Here is a 19880-nt window from a genome sequence, read left to right as displayed (position 1 = left end):
TTCCTCTGATGCAAAGCTACCAGTGATGCCCACTCGTGCTCCTATGTCTTCGCGCCCAGTGCTCCATGGGGCAGGTGGACTCAGTTGGGATGGGGTCCTGCTTAGCAGACCTCAGCTGTGCTGGGAGGCTGCAGCTACCCCAGATACAGCAAAAGCCTCACGAGTGACAACGGATGCATAAGGGAGAGAAGGAAATCCATGCAAGGACACCAGCAGACCTGGGATTTGGGAATATACCCATTTTTCTTCTTCACCAGCTGGCAAAGAGCCACTGTCTTTCTTAAAGCCTTTTACATGGCAGAAAAAGCAGCTCAGCCCTTGAGAAGGTGGGTAGAGAGGAGATGTTTGAGGCTGTATGAAGCAGCGCAGGACAATGGACCCCTGGACCATTTTAGGAGGAAAAATGAAGCAGTGCCACTGGTGTGCTGAGCACCTAGCAAGGTAAAAAACACCTGAGCACCAGGTCTCTTTGCAGCACAATTGTGTTGATGCCACATATTTCAAGACACGAGACCAAATCTTGGTAACTGTGCAATGGGTAACCTAAATCCCGTTGCTAATTTTGAAATGATAGAAATCTAATATTGAACCAATAGAATGAAGTAGCCTAAGTTTATTATGGGGCACACGGTCATACTGAGAGCTTACAGTAAATAGGTAAGTCAGGCAGCTTAGTGGATAACAATCACGTTCAGGGGGTAGGGTATTGTTAAGAGCTGTTTTGCTAAGATAAGATTTCTGACATCCATCATCACTTCTGTCAAACCTGAGAGGTTGTGAGCATGATAAGAAGTTGTCGTGGTTTCACTTTGCTAAAAGGCTTTATTGAGATTAGCAAAGAGATTTTAGCAAAGGTTGACTTTGCAGTAGCGATAATTCCCTGCAAACAGGGACAACATCTGAAGTAACTGTCGCACAACTATTTTGGGAGACAATTCTGGAAGTTATTTAACTATTTTTGTCTAATATTTGTTTTGTTCACCTTTTTATCTATTTATCTATCTATTTTTACCTATTTTATCTAAAAGCAGCACTTGGTCCAAGCAGGCAGCTATTTCTGCAGCTGTAGTTTAGCTGAGTTTGATGGGAGCCATGACTTCCCAAGAGTCACTTTAGAGCTCGTGGTCAACAGCCTAATGGGGATTTACCAAATTACCACTCATTAGCAGAGCTGCATCAGGTTACCATAAACAGGGTAATTCAGCCCAAATCTTCCTCGCTGAAGGCTTTACCCCTCACTGGAGCTCAGCATCGCTCTGGGCCTCCCCATCCTCTCTGGGATGGAGGCAAAAGAGCAAACCTCACTCTCCAAAGGGTTCGAATCACGTGGGAAAACCACACGGATTGTGAAGGGATCTCGGCGTACAAACATGCGGTGCCTCTTCAAAGCTCCAGCACAGAAGCTGTTTACACTGTAAATAAACAGACACAAGTAGTGGGTTCAATTCTTTTCTTCACCCTCCGATTCTCAGAGGAAGAGAAGCAGCTTCAGAGGTGCCGTGCTTGAGTACAACAGCAGCAAAATCCGCTTTTGTTTGTTTGTTTGTTTTTGCATGAGATGGTAGAAGGAGTCCCCTGAAATAAAAAAAATAACCTGAGGAAAAAAGGACCAAGTAAGGTGGAAACAGGAAAATAGCAGGACCTCATTTTAAACATCAGGTTTTCAGAGGAGGCACACAAAGGTGATGGTGGATTTGCTCTGACCGTCCTGTGCCCAGGCACGTCCAGCTCCTCCACCAGCATGGTCAGCGCTGGGAGCACTGGGAAACAGGTCAATTTGGGGCCAGCTGGCACCATCTGTCCCTCCCAAAGCACTGGTTTCCAGGAGGGAAAAAAAACAAACTTCAGATGAGCAACAAGTGAATCATTTACTTCTGTCTGATTATTAAAAGAAAGTCCAGACCGGGATGACAGGTTTAGTGAGTGTGAGAGCTCCTGCTGCAGGTATCAGGCTGCAGCTCTTACCCAGGCTGCCAGGGCTTCTGCAGACAGGACCCCAAAAAACTGCCCTGAGCGAGCTGTGTTGGGGAGGGAGAAAAAGTTTTCCCCATGTTGGGTGGGGAGAGGAGGAAGGAAGGGAAGAAAAATGCCATGTCTTAGTGATGGGGAACATAGAATCATAGAATCATTTTGGTTGGAAGAGACCCTCAAGATCATAGAGTCCAACCATTAACCCAACTCTGTCACTAAAACATGTCCCTAAGAACCTCATCTATGCATCTTTTAAACCCCTCCAGGGATGGTGACTCCACCACTTCCCCGGGCAGCCTCTTCCAACGCCTGACAACCCTTTCTGTGAAGAATTTTTTCCTAATCTCCAATCTAAACCTCCTGTGGTGCAACTTGAGGCCATTTACTCTCATCCTATTGGTTATTACTTGGGAGAAGAGACCAACACCCTCCATGCTACAACCTCCTTTCACGCAGTTGTAGAGAGTGAGAAGGTCTCTAACATGGAGCGGAGCAGAGAAGCGTCCATCCCCAGAGAAGGCAAATAGGTGCCAACCCAGTGCCCTGAGCTCCCAGTGGGTGAGAAAGCAAGGACAGGAGCACCATGAGCTCAGCAGAGGTGTGTAGAGGTTCTCCAGTGGGTGACCCTTACAGCCACAGGACAGCTCTGCAACATTTCTTGGGGCTTTCAAACCTACCAGTCCATTGGGGTTGGCCACCAAGCACCCTGTTGTCAGGCCTTGGAGGAGGGATGTGGAGCACACCTGGCTGTGAAACAGCATGAGGCCTTCAGGAGTGCACAGCAACCATCAGAGCTGTGTGCCTGAGCAAGGTGCAGAGCATCTCTGTGGAGCCCAGCAGCTGGACCAGCAGCTTTGAAGCACCACTTGGCTTTTGGCCACTAAATGCACTTTCTCCTCCTGTCCAGCCCTGTGGGATTAAATTTTCCTCTGCCAGGTGCTCTGTGGTTGGGGCAGGGCTCGGAGAGGCTGAGTAGTGGTGGGTGAGAGAGCTTTAAAATAACCCAAGGTGTGGATACTTCTCTGCTAGTCATGCTATAAAAGGGTCTGGCTTGCCCAAACATGTGTGTCCTTGGCCCTTGATGGTGGGTGCCTCAGTGGTGGTGGAGTCATCTACAGGTGCCCTCATGGTGGCCAAGCCTTGGAGGCTTGTGAAGGACCAACACTCCCCAGTGGTGGACAGCAAAGCCATCCTTTGCATGTCTACAAATAGCAAAACCTTGGGTCAGGCTGCTCCAGGGCTTGCTGCCAAGCCTTGGAAAGCTGAGGTTGGACTAGATGACCTCCAGAGATCCCTTTCCACCTGAATTCTCCCATGATCCGAGGAATTTCCCTATACCTGCAAGAACAGCTAGATGCACATCATGTGCTGCATGGCAACAAAGCTGTTCCCAAAACTCTGGACAGGACTTGGGTCATACAGTCTCTTAATATAATGACACTGTTGCTCCAGCCAGTGCATCAGGGTCCTGTCATAAAAAAATATTACATGATGGAGGCATGGGGGAGTTAATGTGCAGGTCTGCAGATGGGACTTCAACAGCAGTTGGGTGCCATTGTGTCTCCAGGTGTAAGAACATGGTCCCGCTATCTCCTGAGGGTGTATGACCAGGCCTGGAGGACACCATGCAGGTCTCCCTGCAGCCTGTCCATGCAGTACTTGGCCTCCAAACCAGGATTCGGCCACTGCCATCCCCGCTTTTGGGTGTTTATTTCCACCTCATCTGGTGTCACTTAACTTGCTGGTTCTTGCCCCAAACCATTTCTATCATGGGGCTGATTCACAATATCTCAGCTGGGCAACCAGAACTGGCCAGGGAATGAGATGGGTTGGACTGTGTGTTCCTGCTGTGGGAAGAGGAGAGACGGGGCAGTATGGTGGCAATACAGCCTGGGGAGTGGAGGTAGATGTTCATGCTGCTTCTGATGGATGACAGGCATGGACATGGGCAGAGAGATCTACCAATGGGGGGGTCCCCATCCCACAGGTCCCACCCGTAATCAGCTCAACACCATGGGCCAGGGTTTCTTCACTGACTGAGCACCCAACTGGTCCCATTTCTGAGGCCTCTGTGTCCCCCAGTGCCATGCTCAGCGCTGCCTTCCCACTGACAAGGGGGCACCAACGACCAGATCCCATAAGTTTTTATTTGTGCCAGCTTTGCCGAGATAATTGTCGACAAACACTGCAGCTTGATAAGCAAAACATTGGCAAGCTGCAATTTCTAAAGCATCTTTAGCTAAATTTGTAGCGGTTGTCTCCAATTTGCAGTCCTGTTTGTGTCTGTGAAGAAGACACACACTTTCTCAGCTCCTTTCTCATGTTCACACTTGCCTCGCACAGTCATGGAGGTAGAAGGAGGATTCCCCTCACTTTATGCAGCTTGGCTTTGACTGAATAGCTTCCAGTTACCTTGAAACCTAATCTTCTTTTGAACTCTTTTTAAGTCAGTTGCATTCTTGGAAGGAGATGAGCCTGCGAACTTGTATCATCTGATGCGAGAGATAACAGCCCTGCAGAACCTACGCCCGGTGGCAGGCATAAGCCAGAAAACATCTGCACCTGCTCACACGGAAAAAGCACCCGGGTATTAGAGGAGGCGATTTACCTTTGATGAGTTTTGGGATGTTTATTCCATCATGGAGCTTCTCAGGAATGTCCTGGCTGCCAGCTTTGGGACAACTGCCCTTTGGTCCTATGTGAGCTCTGGGACACGCTGCAAGACAAACCAGTACTTGAACTTTTCCAGATTAAGACGATCTTCATAATTTACTTTGTGGGGTGGTTTAGTGCTGGTTCACAGCTGGTAAAATGAGCTTATGGAAAGGAGCTGAGAACCCTGCCCATCCTTAGATACAGGATTTCCAAGCTTTGCTGTTCCTCTTGCCCTAAAATAGGGACTGAGCAACAAAATGTGCTCAAAACAAAGCTCTGTCTTCCTTGCTAGTCTGGTTTCCAGTTGCAGCAGCTACCCATGGGCACTGGTGGCCATGGAGGGAGGCCAAGGACCACGTTAATTTCTGAAGATCATATGCTGGTGACCACTTTTATAGATGGGTCTATAGAACTGTTCCCATTTTTGGCCCCATACCCTAATCATCAGGTTATGGTATGACTTTTGGACAGTCTGTCCGGCTTCTTGCACAGAGGTACATCCCTGTAGAGCCCAAGTGTCTCTGATGAGTGTCTGAGCTTCCACCTGCAGGAGATGAGCATTTGGTGCTCAGCTGTTCTCCACATGGACCCAGCCTGGGGTGACCTCACTCTGCTGTTGCCTTTGGTAAGAAATGAGCTTGAGAGAACAAGCAAGAAGAGATAGTGACCATGTGAGCAAAGGAACCAGATCTTTTTGCTCTCACTCGTTCCTCCACACAAACTGTTCATGAGACAACATGGTGGCTACCACTTTTGGTCTCCACCATGGAGCCCAGGACCATCAAAAGAGAAGAGGGATGTAGAGAGGGACAGAAGCCACTGCATGTAACATTGGGACGCAGGGCTGGATGCTGAGCATGAAGCAACCAATCCACCCGAGGGTGAATATCTGGGCCCTGGTTTGTTCTGCAGGGAGCCAGAATGACACCACTGTTTTCATGTGCCTTCTGCTCTCCTTCATGGCTCCTTGGATCCTCAGCTTCAAACACAGCTGCTTATCTTCCTACATTACTCAGTGCTTCCCTACATCTGCTCTAAAGCATCTTCAAAGCACAGCGCTCACCACAGTGAACAGACCGGTTGATTAAAGCGGAGTGACTTCTTCTAATCGTCAATGGTAGTGACTGTGAGGGCTGGGGAGATGCTTTGGGGTAGCTGGGAATGAAACTGCCTTAAAATTGCTCATTGTCAGAGCCATCCAAGGCGATACCTGTAAAAACACAGGAGCCTTCTGTAAGGTCTCAGCCTCACAGGAGCAGAGGAGCCTCTGCAAGAGCAGACGTGTACTAATGGGTTTTCCTTTTTTAGCAGTGTTATTCCCACTGGGATATTAAAGAGCTACCCCAGAGCATCTGGGCAAGCAGCTAATTCCCCCAAAACCCAGGGTGGTTCTTCAGCCCAATCCATTTGCTCTGAGTTGTTCTCAATGCTTTGAATGCCAGATGCGGGTTTCAAATTGTACCGACGAGGGCAAGCAGGAGGAAACAACCAGCTCTTTTCCCACTTGGAATTCCTTTGTTCATTAAAAAAAAAAAAAAAAGGCAAAAGAGTGGTGAAAGTCTAAATTCTGTTTCCAGAGGGTGTGTGCAAGTGTTCAATGAGAGCAAAATGAGTTCCTTGACAGAAACAGGCTCTCGGTCCTGGGCACCTCCTGGCCACTGATGACGGTCAGGAAGGTGGATTTTTTTCCAGTATATACATTTTTTGAGCTGTGGCATTGCTGTTTATTTTCACCTTCCTCCAAAGTAGTGTTACCTGCCTACCCATCCATGATGGGATGGCATCAGGGCCCCCTCAATGACTGGAAAGGAGCCTCCTTGTCAAATACCCCAACTGGAGTCATCCCGGTATGTGACAGTCACATGATGGTTGTGTGGCTATGAGAAGGGAGGCGAGTAGGAGTGGGGCCACCGGCTGCCAGAACAGTTCACACAGCCCACAGCGTGCTCCTGCCCACATCTGAGGAGCTGCTGGGAAGGCGAGCGAGAAGGAGGGAGCTGAGGACCAGATGCATTGCTCTGGTGGGCCGTCTCCAGCCTGCAGGCCATGGAGAAGACACGCCTGCACCAATGCTCCCGGCGGTTGCGCTTTGATAGGTGCCGTGGAGCGAGATGATCGTGCATCGGAGAGAGTGGTGGGGTGATCCAGTCTGGGAAGTCGTGTCTATCTTTGTTCTCCTCCTACCTGATTGCGGGATGACTCATCCCCTTCAAACCAGCGAGGCTATTTCTGACACGAGGTGCTACTTGGCGTGAGTAAAGATGGAAAAGCCTGCCCCATAACTTGGATGATAAAAAGGATAATAATTATGCTTTATATAGCAGACTTACAAATAATGGCTTGCTTCTTTGGCTGTTCAAGACCACACACGCTTTTTTTTCTTTTTTTTTTTTCTTTTTCAGGGGGAGAGGTGTTGGGGGTTAATTTGGGACTTTTTTAGCTGGAACAGGAGATCTGTGTGGTCCCGTAGGCTCCTGTATAATAATTCTTTTAGCTTAATATCTTTTGATCTCCTCTAAGTTATTCATCAGCTCTGAATAACACACTGCTTGACAGTCAGAACTTTTTATTGGTGAAACGGTGCTTCATTTTGCCTTCAAACAAAAGCAGGCTCGATACTGTTCTTCCCCGGTTGCTGCAGGAACCCATGGGCAGGTGTCAGGTATGTTAGAAGAAACGGGATATTAAGTGGAGACAGGAAGGAAGAGGAGAAAGAAAAAGGAGAGAGGTCAACAAAGAAAAGTAGAACTTAAAGGAACAAAAGGAAGAAATCAGCCCCAAAAATGAGAGGTGCTGGAAAGGTAACAAGCACTAACCACTTTGGAGGGTTTTTATTTATTTAAATAAAAAGAAAAGAGGAAAGAAGGGCTGCAGTGAGGGACAAGTAAAGGAGAGTTTATTCAAGTCATCCTGAAGCATCCAGTAATTCTCTGCTCCAGGTCCCTGAAGGGAGCAGATGTTCGTCAAGGAGGAAAAGGGAATCTGGAGGAGACAGTGACCATGGCTGAGGAAGCAGGGTGAGGAGCTCAGGTCCAGGGAAGCAGATTGCCTCATCCTCCAAAAGCTGGCACGGTGGAGAAGGCACAAGTGAGGACCACTTCCAACTGAAGACCAGCCCAGGCTCCCTGTACTTGAGAAGGGAAGGAAATGGTCTGTTCAGTCCAGCCCTCTGGCCTGGGATCAACAATATAGCGAGTGCCGGAGCATCTCTCAAGCATCAAGAAAATCTTGAAAAATGCTGTAAGACTTTGAAGTGGCACACAGGGCATGGCAAGTTCCTCTGGAGGAGGTGGGTGCTGCCCAGCCAGCTGAGGGAATGTGAGCAGGGCAGGAGATCAGCTGAAGGAAAGGGAGATCACTAATAGGGGTCTCTGAGGGTCAGCAGTGAAATCATCTCACATCCTCCCTGGTGACTTCAGCACAAAAAGTAGCTGCATGTTGATAAATCAGCTGATGTCAAAAAAATGGGGGAAGAAGAAAAGGCATAACCAGGCTGGAAAAGAGCATGAACAGCAGTCTAGAAACACTGTCAAGCTCCAAGGACAGGGACAGCAGAAGTGGGATGGCAATGAAGAGCATAGAAGACAAGCTGGCACATCCAGGGTGACATTCATCTGGTCTTGCCTCAATTGTCTGAAAGAAGCCCAGTCACACTCTGTAGCCAGCGCAGAGAGAAAGGCAGATCCAGAGGGTAGTTTTCTCCATCTGGATGTGTGTCCGACTTTCTGTGTCTGAAATTGAAATTAGAAATTAAGCTCTCCAGCAGGATGCAGCAATAACAACTTGGGAACTGCTGGAGAGAGTCCAGCACAGAGCCACGAGGATGATGAAGGGAGTGGAGCATCTCCCGTACGAGGAAAGGCTGAGGGAGCTGGGGCTCTTGAGCTTGGAGGAGACTGAGGGGTGACCTCATTAATGTTTATAAATATGTAAAGAGTGAGTGTCAGGAGGATGGAGCCAGGCTCTTCTCAGTGACAACCAATGGTAAGACAAGGGACAATGGGTACAAACTGGAACACAGGAGGTTCCACTTAAATATGAGAAGAAACTTCTTCATGGTGAGGGTGCCAGAGCCTGGACCAGGCTGCCCAGGGAGGTTGTGGAGTCTCCTTCTCTGCAGACATTCAAACCTGCCTGGACACCTTCCTGTGTAACCTCATCTGGGTGTTCCTGCTCCATGGGGGGATTGGACTGGATGAGCTTTCGAGGTCCCTTCCAATCCCTGACATTCTGGGATTCTGTGATTCTGTGATACTTACACCATGTATGGGAGCATCATGCAAGCCAGCGTAGAAGAAAAAACCTGATGCTTGTGGTTTTCCCTATGGAGGGGCACAGACAATGTAGGACAGAGCACATGTCACGGTGCAGTCACAACAAAATAGAGCCCCAAGGACATTGCCACCATATCTGCAACATGCACTTTACGAAGAGATGGTCACACAACAGTGCTCAGGAGCACTGGAACATGCAAGTGCAGGAGACCACAGGAATACAGTGAGGAGCTGGCTAGCCCAGGTGGCTGCAGAAATGGCTAACTGGCATCTAGATGGCTGCTGGCATGTCCCCAGCTCATGGCAGTGGTGATTCTAAGTTTTATCATTAAGTCTCGTTGGGGCAGAGCAGTGATAATCCACCCCACAGGGTGCTGGAGCACTGGAACAGGCTCCCCAGGGAGGTGGTCATGGCCCCAATCCTGACAGTATTCAAGAAGAGACTGGACAATATCCTCACATGGTGTGAATTTTGGGGTTGTCCTAGGCACAGACAGGAGTTGGACTTGATGATCCTTGTGGGTCCCTTACAACTCAGGACATTCTATGATTCTGTGATTCATCCTCCTACCAATGCTTCTGTAATGTCTGAGAAGCATTTATTTCCTGGCAAATTTGGAAGAGGGAATGACTCTTCCAAGGTCTCTGCACCCCATGTAGTACTGTTAGCTTGCACTCCATCCATCCCAGCCAGGAATGATTTCAACACTGTCAATAGCTGAAGTATGGCATTTCCCATCCTTCCCCCTGGGTGCCAAGCTTTATCCCCTGCACTACAAAAAGTTTAAAAGCAGATGAAATGACAGCCATCTCAGTGCATCTGGAGCAGGATCACCTTGCTTCTGACCTGGTACTGCCAGGCTGGAGGTGCCACCTCATTAGACCAGAAGATGCTGAGAGGTACCACTGCAGTTTGGTGCCCACTACGTGTGTCTGTCCATGCTGAGACCTATCAACAAAGAAATACCTGCACTAAAAGCAGAAAACAGCAAATTTCTGATGTCTGAGAAGCAAGGAAATAGATGCAGAGGTCAGAAATACAGCCCCAGTGAACTATGGCTATCATTGGCGAGCTACCTAAACCAGGTTTTAACTCCATCCTTGCAGTACAGTAGACAGGTCAAAGCCTGCTTTGAAACGAAACCCAGGCTGTAACCTATATGCCCAGGCGGGCACACGGCCAGGTTCACATTAACCCTGGCTCTCAGGCCTTGTGTGTGGACAGTCTGGGTGAAAGCTTTGGTGGAAGAGTCAAAGCTGCGTGGGAAGTGTGCTCCTCGGGAAAGGGGCCAGCGGTGTGAAGGCTGTGGTGTCGCCAGGTGGCAAATGTTGGCAAGTGAACTGACGAGCAAAAGTGGTCTAGCACCCGTGAGTGGGGATGGTTGGCAGGAACCAGGACCAAGATCCTGCATGGGGATGGTTGTGAGGAAACCCACTCCAGCCAAGCCCTTGTCTTCCACCCCTCCTGGATGCAGTGCTTTGGCAATGCCAGCCCATGGCATTGGAGTCCTCAGCACAGGAAAGACATGGACCTACTGGAGAAGGTCCAGAGGAGGCCTAAAAAATGACCCAAGGGCTGGAACAGTTCTGCTGTGAGACAGGCTGAGAGAGTTGGGGTGTTCAGCCTGGAGAAGAGAAGGCTCCAGGGAGACCTTATTGCGGCCCTTCAGTGCTTAAAAGGGGCCTGTAAGAAAGACAGGGACAGACTTTTTAGCAGAGCCAGTTGTGATAGGACAAGAGGTGACAGTTTTAAACTAAAAGAGGGGAGATTCAGGCTGGACATAGGGAAGAAATTTTTTACAGTGAGGGTGGTGAGAGCCTGGCCCAGGTTGCCCAGAGAGGTGGTGGATGAACCATCCCTGGAGACATCCCAGGCCAGGCTGGACGGGGCTCTGAGCAACCTGAGCTGGTGAAGATGTCCCTGCTCATGGCAGGGGTGGCACTGGATGAGCTTTGAAGGTCTCTTACAGCCCAAGGTATTCTATGACAAACCCAACAGCAGGCAAGACAGTCGCAGCATCCAGGCAGTAGCAAAAGCAGGGACGTGCTCTGTTTGTTGCCTTTGCGAGGGCTTTGCAAACCAGCCTCACCCCCACACACAACCCCATCCTGGGGGCAGCTGAGGAGTGAAGCCTTTATGAAAGCGCTGGGAGCAGGAAGGCAGAGGGGCAGAGCTGCTAATGCACAGTCTGGATCTGGGAAATTGCAAGGTTATTGGTATTAATACTTTGGTTTAGACTGGAAAACTAAAGATGAACAGTAAAGCATGGTATTTAGGCAAGGGTTAGAAAAGAACAGTAATTAATAGGCAAGAATGTAGCCAAGAACTTGGTGATTTACTGTGACAAAGACAAAGGTGGCTGAAGGCAGGAGAAAGCCATGGGTCTGGGACTGAGCAGCAGAAGGAGGAATGGGAAATAAAGCCAGGGCTGAGACAGCATAGTTGCAAATGTCTTTGTGCCCTTCAATTGCATCAACCCACACCCGGGATCTTGGTGCTGGTTTTCTATGGGGAGCTTGAGGGTGGTGTTGGGGTGTGGGACTGTTGAAGTGGGGCTTTGTGTGCCTGCAAGGACTGCAGATAACTGAGTGGTGTCAGGGACAGTCCTGGCTCAGCATTGAGATGCACTTGAGCATCACCCTCAGTCCCTAGAAGCTGCTCCAGAAGAGCAACAGCCTCCCGTGGACGCATAAGCCAGCCCTTAAGGATGTCTCAGAGACCCCAGCACCCCTCAAATGGCCTCAGGTGCCCACATGTTGTTGAACAAAATTTGGCCCTCGGAGTCAGTAGAGATGCTGTAGAGAGCTCACGTGGCCTAGACAACTCTGTTATAGAAACGTCTCCAAATTTAGGGATTTATGCCTTAATTCTGAGTCCAAACAGGTTCACTCTCCAGCTGGGGAAACTTTTGCCTGCTCCTTACTGAGCCGCAAGGTTTCATGGCTGTAACAGTGGCTGCTACCAACTGTGTCTTGCACAAGCAAGATGCAAGACACTTAAACAAAGCAAATTTTATACATGCAACACTGATAAATCCTCATGAGACAACAATGGAGTTGATGGGTCAGACAGGTCACATTTCCATATAGTGTAAATCAGCTTCGCTACATTCAAATCGAGGCTGTCACATCAATTTACACCTGCTGGAGAAGTGGACCTGAGGAACTTAATAGGAAAGCTATTTCGTTCGTCATGACTCCACTTTGCAAAGCAAGTCATGAGGCAGTTTATTGAGTGCAATGTTCAGATGCAGTATGATGAGGCACTTGCATGCCTGGAAGAAACACCTGTCAAGGAGATTTTAGTAATGACTGCCTTGCAAAAGGGCCATACTATTGGGCAGCAAATGTCCTCATTCAGTCTGTGAAGATCTGCATTTAGTCCCGGTGCACAAGTTCTCCTGTTAAACCAGACTCCTAGGAAAGACTAATACGGAAGAAGATGAAATCAAGGCAAGCCAGTGGAAAGATAACCCATCAATTACCCAGTGGCTTGGGATATTCCTTCAAAGGCCCATTCAATTAGACATCTGATTTGCATGTCTTTCCCATTTGCTGTAGGTACTCATTAGGGGCATTTAAATACAACCCTGACTGCAGCCCCACAAAGCCTTGGGTGGATGCTTTCGAGAACCTCATTTTAGTTTATCAGAGTTGTCAGAAGTTGCAATTACTGTAGAGCAAGAAACAAAGTGCTTTATCGCCCCTTTGAATCTCCTGGGATTAACATCCCCCCACTGCAAAAATAAGTGCCTTTGCAGTCTTTAAAGATCCCAAAGATCAAGATCTCTCAAGTCCCATCAGAAAGACAAGCATGGTGACATCCAAACACCAGGCTGATGCGCAGCTCAGCCCAATGGCACCCTTTTCCTGCTCTTTTTAATAGATTTGTCCCCAAACAGTTGAGGACATCCTGATCCATGTCGACTCATACCATGGTTCAGAACAAGCCAGGGAGAGCTGATCTCCCTTCAGCAAGAAACCAGGGCTGGGTCCTGCCTGTCCTCAGCTGCAGTATCTTGGTTTTTCAGCAATGGGGAGGGGACCATTCTGCAGTCCCACACAACAGGTCTGTCCTGTCCTCCTGTCCTCCCTTCCTGACCTTTGCAGCCCTGTCTGAGTCTTGAGCTCTCCCTCTCAGCTTTTTAGTCTGAGCTGCCATTTCAACATCATCTGAGCTGAATTGGGACTGGAATGACATTCAGACCCCCATCCAGCCATGGTTAGACACTTGGATGAGAGGTTGGATTCTCACATGTCTGATAGGCAGCACAGTCCCACCAAGCTTGGCCCACAGCTGGGACATTCATGCTGTCTGTCTCTCATATGGATGCTGTTTTCTACCAAGGTCAAATCTACCTGGAAAATGCCCAGGAGTTTATTTTCATATAAGATGTAGGAACTGAATGTTCTCAAGTCTGCTTTCCCCCATGAAAATTTACCTGAAGTTGGTCCAAAGCTTCAAAGGTTGCTGCAAATGGAGAGGGTTGGGAGTTGATAGATCCTTGAGGGAAATAGCTAAAAAAAAAATCACCCCTCCCTTTCTCCTTCCCCACTTTGGCAGAGCGACACAAGCAGACGTGATGTAGACACAGCTGTACCCTCACACAAGGGCTTTGGTCAGTGTAGCGTGTGTTATCGTGGGAGGCAGAGCAGGGAAAACACGCTCCAGCAGGAGAAATCCTTGCAGCGTTGGCCCAGCCTCGGTCAATATTTGTCCTGAGTTTGCACAGAGACAGCTCCAAGGTTGGTGAGGACAACTTCATGTCCCCATGCACGGCCAGCCAGGAGACCTGGGCAGGCACAAGGGCTGTGCACCTCCCCGAAATGCAGCTGTACCCCATCCCTGGCAGGGCAGGATGGGTTCTGGGGGAGGCATGAGACAGAAACCAGGGATGGCCCAAAAACCCCATCCAGCTGGGCCCCACCAAATCCTCAGTGCCCTCTTTGTTCACCAGCACCCCAAACACAAGCAAGAAAGCAGATGGTGTTTCAAAAGAAGAAAACCATGTTAGCCTCATCCCAGCCTTTGATTTCTGCTTGGATGTTCTTGTACAAGGTATAAAGTTAGTGTCTCTAATGAGATTACATATTATAGTCAGTCAGGAGCTGTTAAAGGGCTGTTTCTAATGGGATTAAAATGTATAGCACCCAGTTATAGCCGTAATTGCATTACACCCCTAAGGAGAGCCTATAGTGTAAACCGAAGGCAGGTCAGGGATTCAGCGCACATTGCTTTGCTTCAGTATCTCCTGAGCTGCTTCCCTGTTTTTCCTTTTTTCCCCTGTCTTGGATGAAGAACAAAGAGGGAGAAGATTTAGCAGAGTGTCAGGAAGTGACTGGAGGCTAATCCCTCTGCTGACACTCCCCAGCACCAGGGGGAAGTAACTGAGATCAGCCAAATTGGCATATCAAAAGCCTTCTAATTATGTCACTGGTGGCTTGAGCCAATTCCTAACATTCTTATTCATGGAGTTTCCAGCAGAAGAAAACTCTTTCTTAATCCGAGCTGCTGTTGTGCAGAACATAGTGTCATGGATGGGTTTCTCTTTGTTAGTGCTGGGACACCAGGACAGCTCCCCGCTCATGAGCTGCAGCCCTGTGTGACAGCAGGACATGGTGGGGCCTCTCCCTGTTGCTTTTGTGTGTTAGGGCTTTGTCAGCATAGTCGTATCATCCTAACAATAAAATCAAATCCCTCCTCCTCATGCACTTGCACTTCTATCATGGCGAGCTCCAGTAAGCTCAACCCAGGGTTATTCAATAAATTATGGTGTGACAGGAGAGATCCTGCCTCCCCGCGTGTCCCCCTGGGGTTGTGCTGCTCAAGACCTCCCACCGTGCCACCAAACCCCAGTTGCACACCGTGCAGTGACCTGCTGGTGTTCAACCCACCAGGGCCAGCATTGAAGTAGCTTGTTAAGCTCCAGCTCATGATCTAGCTCTTAAAAATACACTCTCTGGCAGCTCCCTGCCCCAGGTTTGTGCTCCTTGCTGCCACACCGGTGCTAACAAAGGTGGTGGTTCGTGCTGGATGGCATGTGGAGCATGTCCATGGCCATCAAGCAGTCAGTGAGGTTGAGCTGAGGACCCAGGGCATCCTGGCAGCTGATGTCTGTCCTACCTGTTTGGCCACACACCTCTCTTTAAACAAGGACAGCCAGGTGGCTTGAAGGGTGCGAGTTTAAAGCAGTAATAATACTCAGTCCGTAGGTAGCACTTTTCATCTGCAGCCTCAAATCTCTTGACAAATATTGCTCACAGTAGCAGAGATCTGAAAAGAACAAAGGAATTGGGTCTGTGCCCATCTTGCTCCTTTGTAATATGCAAAGAGTGCCAGAAATCACTTTGTTCATGTTAGATTTTTTTTTCTTCTTCTAAGGTATTAGAAATGCAGATCTTCATTGCTCAAGAGAAAACAGTACATCCACATGATGGAGCAGGTGACACTTGAGCAAACAGGGAAGTGATTTGTTCTCAAGCTACTTAAATTGCTGCCTTTTGTATCTTTCTGTTGTTGTTGTTACAATTCAAGAGCCTGAAACATACTTGGGAGCAAAGAGACTTCTGGTAAGACCTCGTCATGGCACCATCACTGCTTGGTGGAGCTGAGATGCTCCAGCCCTGGCTGAGATGTTGGAGCTGCTGAGCCCAGTGGTACCCAAGACACGTGTGCTGTGTGGGGTATACAGCCAGCGCATGGGGACACCAGGGCTTTGAAAAGCTTTCAGCGCCCCTCTCCTTTGGCGCCTCTGCAAGGCTGGGTTTTGAGTCCATGTTTAAATGTAGCACACAAAGGTTTCAAGTTTATTGTTCTGGAAAGCACCTTTTAAAATTCTTTTTTAACGATGCAGCAAAGCATCAGCCCATGTGGAACCAGCACCCAGCCCTCCCAGCTCCTCAAACGGTATCTGCCCTCACCAGCAGACATTCCTGCCTCCAAAGCCACCCTCATTTAACCCTCCTGAGACACATCCCTGGGAAACACCTCCCCATGGCTCCGGCATTCCGAGCGCTACACGGGAGCACCGGTGCAGCTGCAGAAGTGGTGATGATGATTCATGAGCCTGTTGGACCCGCAGCTGGCTGGCCAGGGTGTCTGGCAGACCCAGGGGTGCAGGCAGCAGCTCCAGCCTCCCTCTGCCCTTCCCAGGCTCCAAACGAGAAGGCAAAGCTCTCCCAACCTACGCAAGGCAGGGCAAAAACCTGGCACCCGTTTACTGCCCCATAGCGCTTGATCAAAGGTCCAGGGAAACGTGCGGAATGGAGTGTAGTCCCAAGGTGGCTCTTGGGTAGTGTGGGAGTGAAACAGGGGTTGCTGGCCATCAGCAGGGTGTTTCGGCTGTGAGGGTCCCTGCTAATATTGGGCAGGGACGCGCTTTGTCTTCCTTGGTGGCAGGAGCAGGGATGGAGAAGGGATTGATTGCAATGGCCCTGTGAAGAGAGCAGTGGGGACAGAGGTCTCCTGGAGCCACCAGGAAGGTGGCCAGACCAAGGACCTGGCACAGGTTTTTAGCAAAGGACAGCATGGGCCACATCACAATTTTTTTCCAATTAACATTGGTTGTTTTTCTAGCCCGGGTGCCTGGAATGAATACAGAGTAAATTAATAATATACCCTTTCTTGCATTGCACAGCTGGCAAAAGGAGAGGACATAAGCTTCTGTTACCCCAAATCCCGTCAGTGCTTCACTGCAGGGATGTTACAGCCAGGAGTGGGGCTGGTGGGACAGAGGACATGTGGAGCCCTTTCCTCAGATGCCTCCCAGTTAATAGGGCAAGACAGCTGAGCACTGGAGCATCGAGCCACATTGCTGGCCCCATCTGTCTATCTCTCTGCCTGACCTCCTGACAGTGGTGACCTTCTTGGGTTGAGCTGGCAGGGAAGACACCCCCTTCCCAGCCCAGATTACCAGCACAAGATGTCCCTCCACCACTTGGAGATGCTCGGGGTGAGAGTACCCATTTCCACCACTTTCCTCTGGGTTAACTTGAGCAGAAAGGAGCCACCCTGGCTCTAGAGAGCCAGCTCCCTCAAGATGTGGATGGGCAGAGCTGGGAACCTGGCCAGGGGCTGCGTGCGCCAGGTCCACGCTCCATCCCCTACCTGAGGCTCCGTGTCCGACTCGCCTCCCCCAGCTACAGCATCACCTGCCTGTTTATACGGGAGATTTGAAAGCTGTTACCTCCAACTCTTTTTATACCTTGGTCTAATCTAGATACTGTTAATGATATTTACTTTCAAGGCGCTCACCTTAGATTGGCTTTTCAACATCTAAATTAAGCGTTCCATCCCAGTCTTTGATATCATGACGGCACTTCAGCTACCTTTGATCATATCTACTAAGTATTCTCATTAGTAATCAACATTACTTACTTAAAATAAACACATGTTTTCTTGAAGCTTTGTGGTTACGCTTAATCAGCCGCAAAAATTCCCCTTAAGACGGTTTGTATCATTCAAGGGCATTTGCGTCCGTAACCCCGTAAATAGTTGTTGTTTTCCGTGCACTCTCCAAAATGCTGTCTGCCGAGACCTGACTTTCCATTAAAAGGGTTTGATATCCGTAACATCCCTCCCACCCTGGACTAAACCACTGTTTGATACTGCCGTGTAAACTGAATCATGGGGACGATTGCTGTCAGCAAACTCTTTCTTTCTCATATGTCAGCTTGGGCAGAGGGCAGAAAACGGCTCCCATGGTGCTGAGCCTGACCCCTGACTTCCCAGCAGTGGCGAAACATCCCAAATCATCACAGCACCCATAAGACAGATAACTGGCAGTGCTTTGAATGGGAAGCAGGTACCTCCAGGTTTGTACAACACCTGTGCCTTCACATCACGTCGTGTGATTTGGGCGATACAAGTCTTTATGATACAGGTCCTTCTGACATGCAGAAAACGGTGAGAAACTTCTATGTTTTGGATAAATTGTGTGTGAATCAGCTGCTATTGCTGCACTCTGGGCAAACAAACCCAACCTGGCTCAGGGTCCTGCATCAGACACACTTCATATTGCTAATGAGCAGTTTCGTGCATGAGCAGCCCTGACTCACCCCGTCTGCATCTGAGGAAGCCTCCAGGGGAGGCAAATAGCTGCCTCCCTTCTTCCCCCAGCTCTGAATGCGTCCCCATGTCCCCTTCCACCTCCTCCCTCTGCTACTGCTCTTGCTCCCTCTCATTCCTCACCTCCTTCACTTGGGAGCCCCACCCTGGTGTCCACATCTTGGGATACCCCAAATCCATCAGCAGTCACTCACGGTGGGGGGTGGCAGAGGAGGTGGACCCCAGGAGACAGACATGGTGATGGCGAGCTCCCATCAGGACTTCTCCAGCCCGTCTGTCTCCAGTGAGAGAGGATCCCGCTGCCTCTCTGCCCGCAGGGAGCAGAGGGATTAGGGACACAAAACTCCCTGCCAGGGGGGCGGATTTTGCAGGGTCTAAATCTTTCCTGCTGCTGATAACGCTTCCTCCGGCTTCATCCCATCCCCTCCATCCTTTGATGTCAACTGGAGGCACCAGGTCTAAAACAGCCACTGCTGTTGATTAGACCTAATTAGTCCCTAATGCCCTTTTAAATCCAATTTTAAAAGGGAGCCATTCAGCACATCCAGGGCTGAAGGCAACATTAAGGAGTCTGTGATCAAAAGGAGGGAGAATTCTCACCAGGTGATTCGAGACAACTCAGGTGCCTAGTGGGTACCACTGGCTCTCATGACATCGGCTCACACAGGCTGGGCAGGAGGGCAGGCAGCATCCCCTCACGGCGGGGGGCACCCCAAACCCATACCTCCTCCTACTTGGAGGAATCTTGGGTGCTGGGAGCTGCTTTCTTCTCCACTGAGAGGAGATGCTGATTTCTGACGGGGGCAGGAGCCATCAGGGAGGCAAGGAGGAGGAGAGGGGGTGAAGGCTCCAGTAGTCCAGGAATAATGAGACTGGTTAGAACCTCAACAGCAATGTTTTTCTGACCTTTTAGACAAGCAACCTGTTGGATTGACATCCCTTGTGGGCCATCCCTTTGTTGGGGAAAGGACAGCATCCTTTCCCTCACCCAACTCATCTCCCACCAGTGCAAGAGGTATGAACACAGCCACACTTGAGGGATTAGGGCTTTGGTTTAGGAAGACACAACGAGGACAGAGTCCCGTTTATCATATGCTTCAGTACCACTAACCTCCACAGCTCCTTGCCGCTCCATCCCCATCACATTTCCTCCATGAGGCTCAAGAGCTGGGAAGGAGATACGCCCCAGTCTGGGTCTTTGCCTTAGCCACACGAACAACCTCCCGCCTTTAGGTCCAACTTTCTCTAGAAACCGGGCCTACGTCCAAATTAATTTTCTGTATGTGTTGTTGGAGCGATTAGATCTGCAAATCAACATAGCCACAAACTGAATAATGCACCAGCGCCCAGCGCTGTCGGGGCAAAGCCCCAAGTTCCTCATCAAGTTCAGTCCTGCAGAGCCTGTAACTAATGATTTTTCTCCCTTGGCCAGGAGTCAGTGCTCTGTCTCTCACATGCACACACAAACATTGTACGTGTGCCTCGTTAGCATAGCACGATCTGCAGATAAAGGGAAGGAAAGAGGTTCACTGGTGCTGGGACACTTGCATGACATCAAGTCCTCAGCTCCTGGCAGGAGATGCTAAGACCAGGAGAGACGACGGGATGTTGGGAGAAGCATCCAACCACCCAGCTCCAGTCATTTGTGCCACTTGCTCTTCTCCTTTGATGGGATTCTCTGCAGGTCTCCTTTTTGTCATGTTATTGAGGGCTGGCCCAAAGCCCACAGATGTCAGTGAAAGCCAAGGATGAGTTCAGTGGTCTGGTAGGCCCCAAGCATGGACACCAACACCCTGGCCATACCAGCATGGACTTAGAAGGTAATGGTTGCTCCCAGAAACTCCCCAAGTCTCACCTGGTTGGATTCAGGAAAAGCAAACACAAGGGAGAAACAGGTACAAGATGCCACCCAC

The sequence above is a fragment of the Nesoenas mayeri genome (genome assembly GCF_963082525.1).
Source record: "Nesoenas mayeri genome assembly, chromosome: 4".
Taxonomy (NCBI): Eukaryota; Metazoa; Chordata; class Aves; order Columbiformes; family Columbidae; genus Nesoenas; species Nesoenas mayeri.
The sequence above is the reverse complement of the archived record's forward strand: the minus strand, read 5'-3'. Positions refer to the sequence as shown.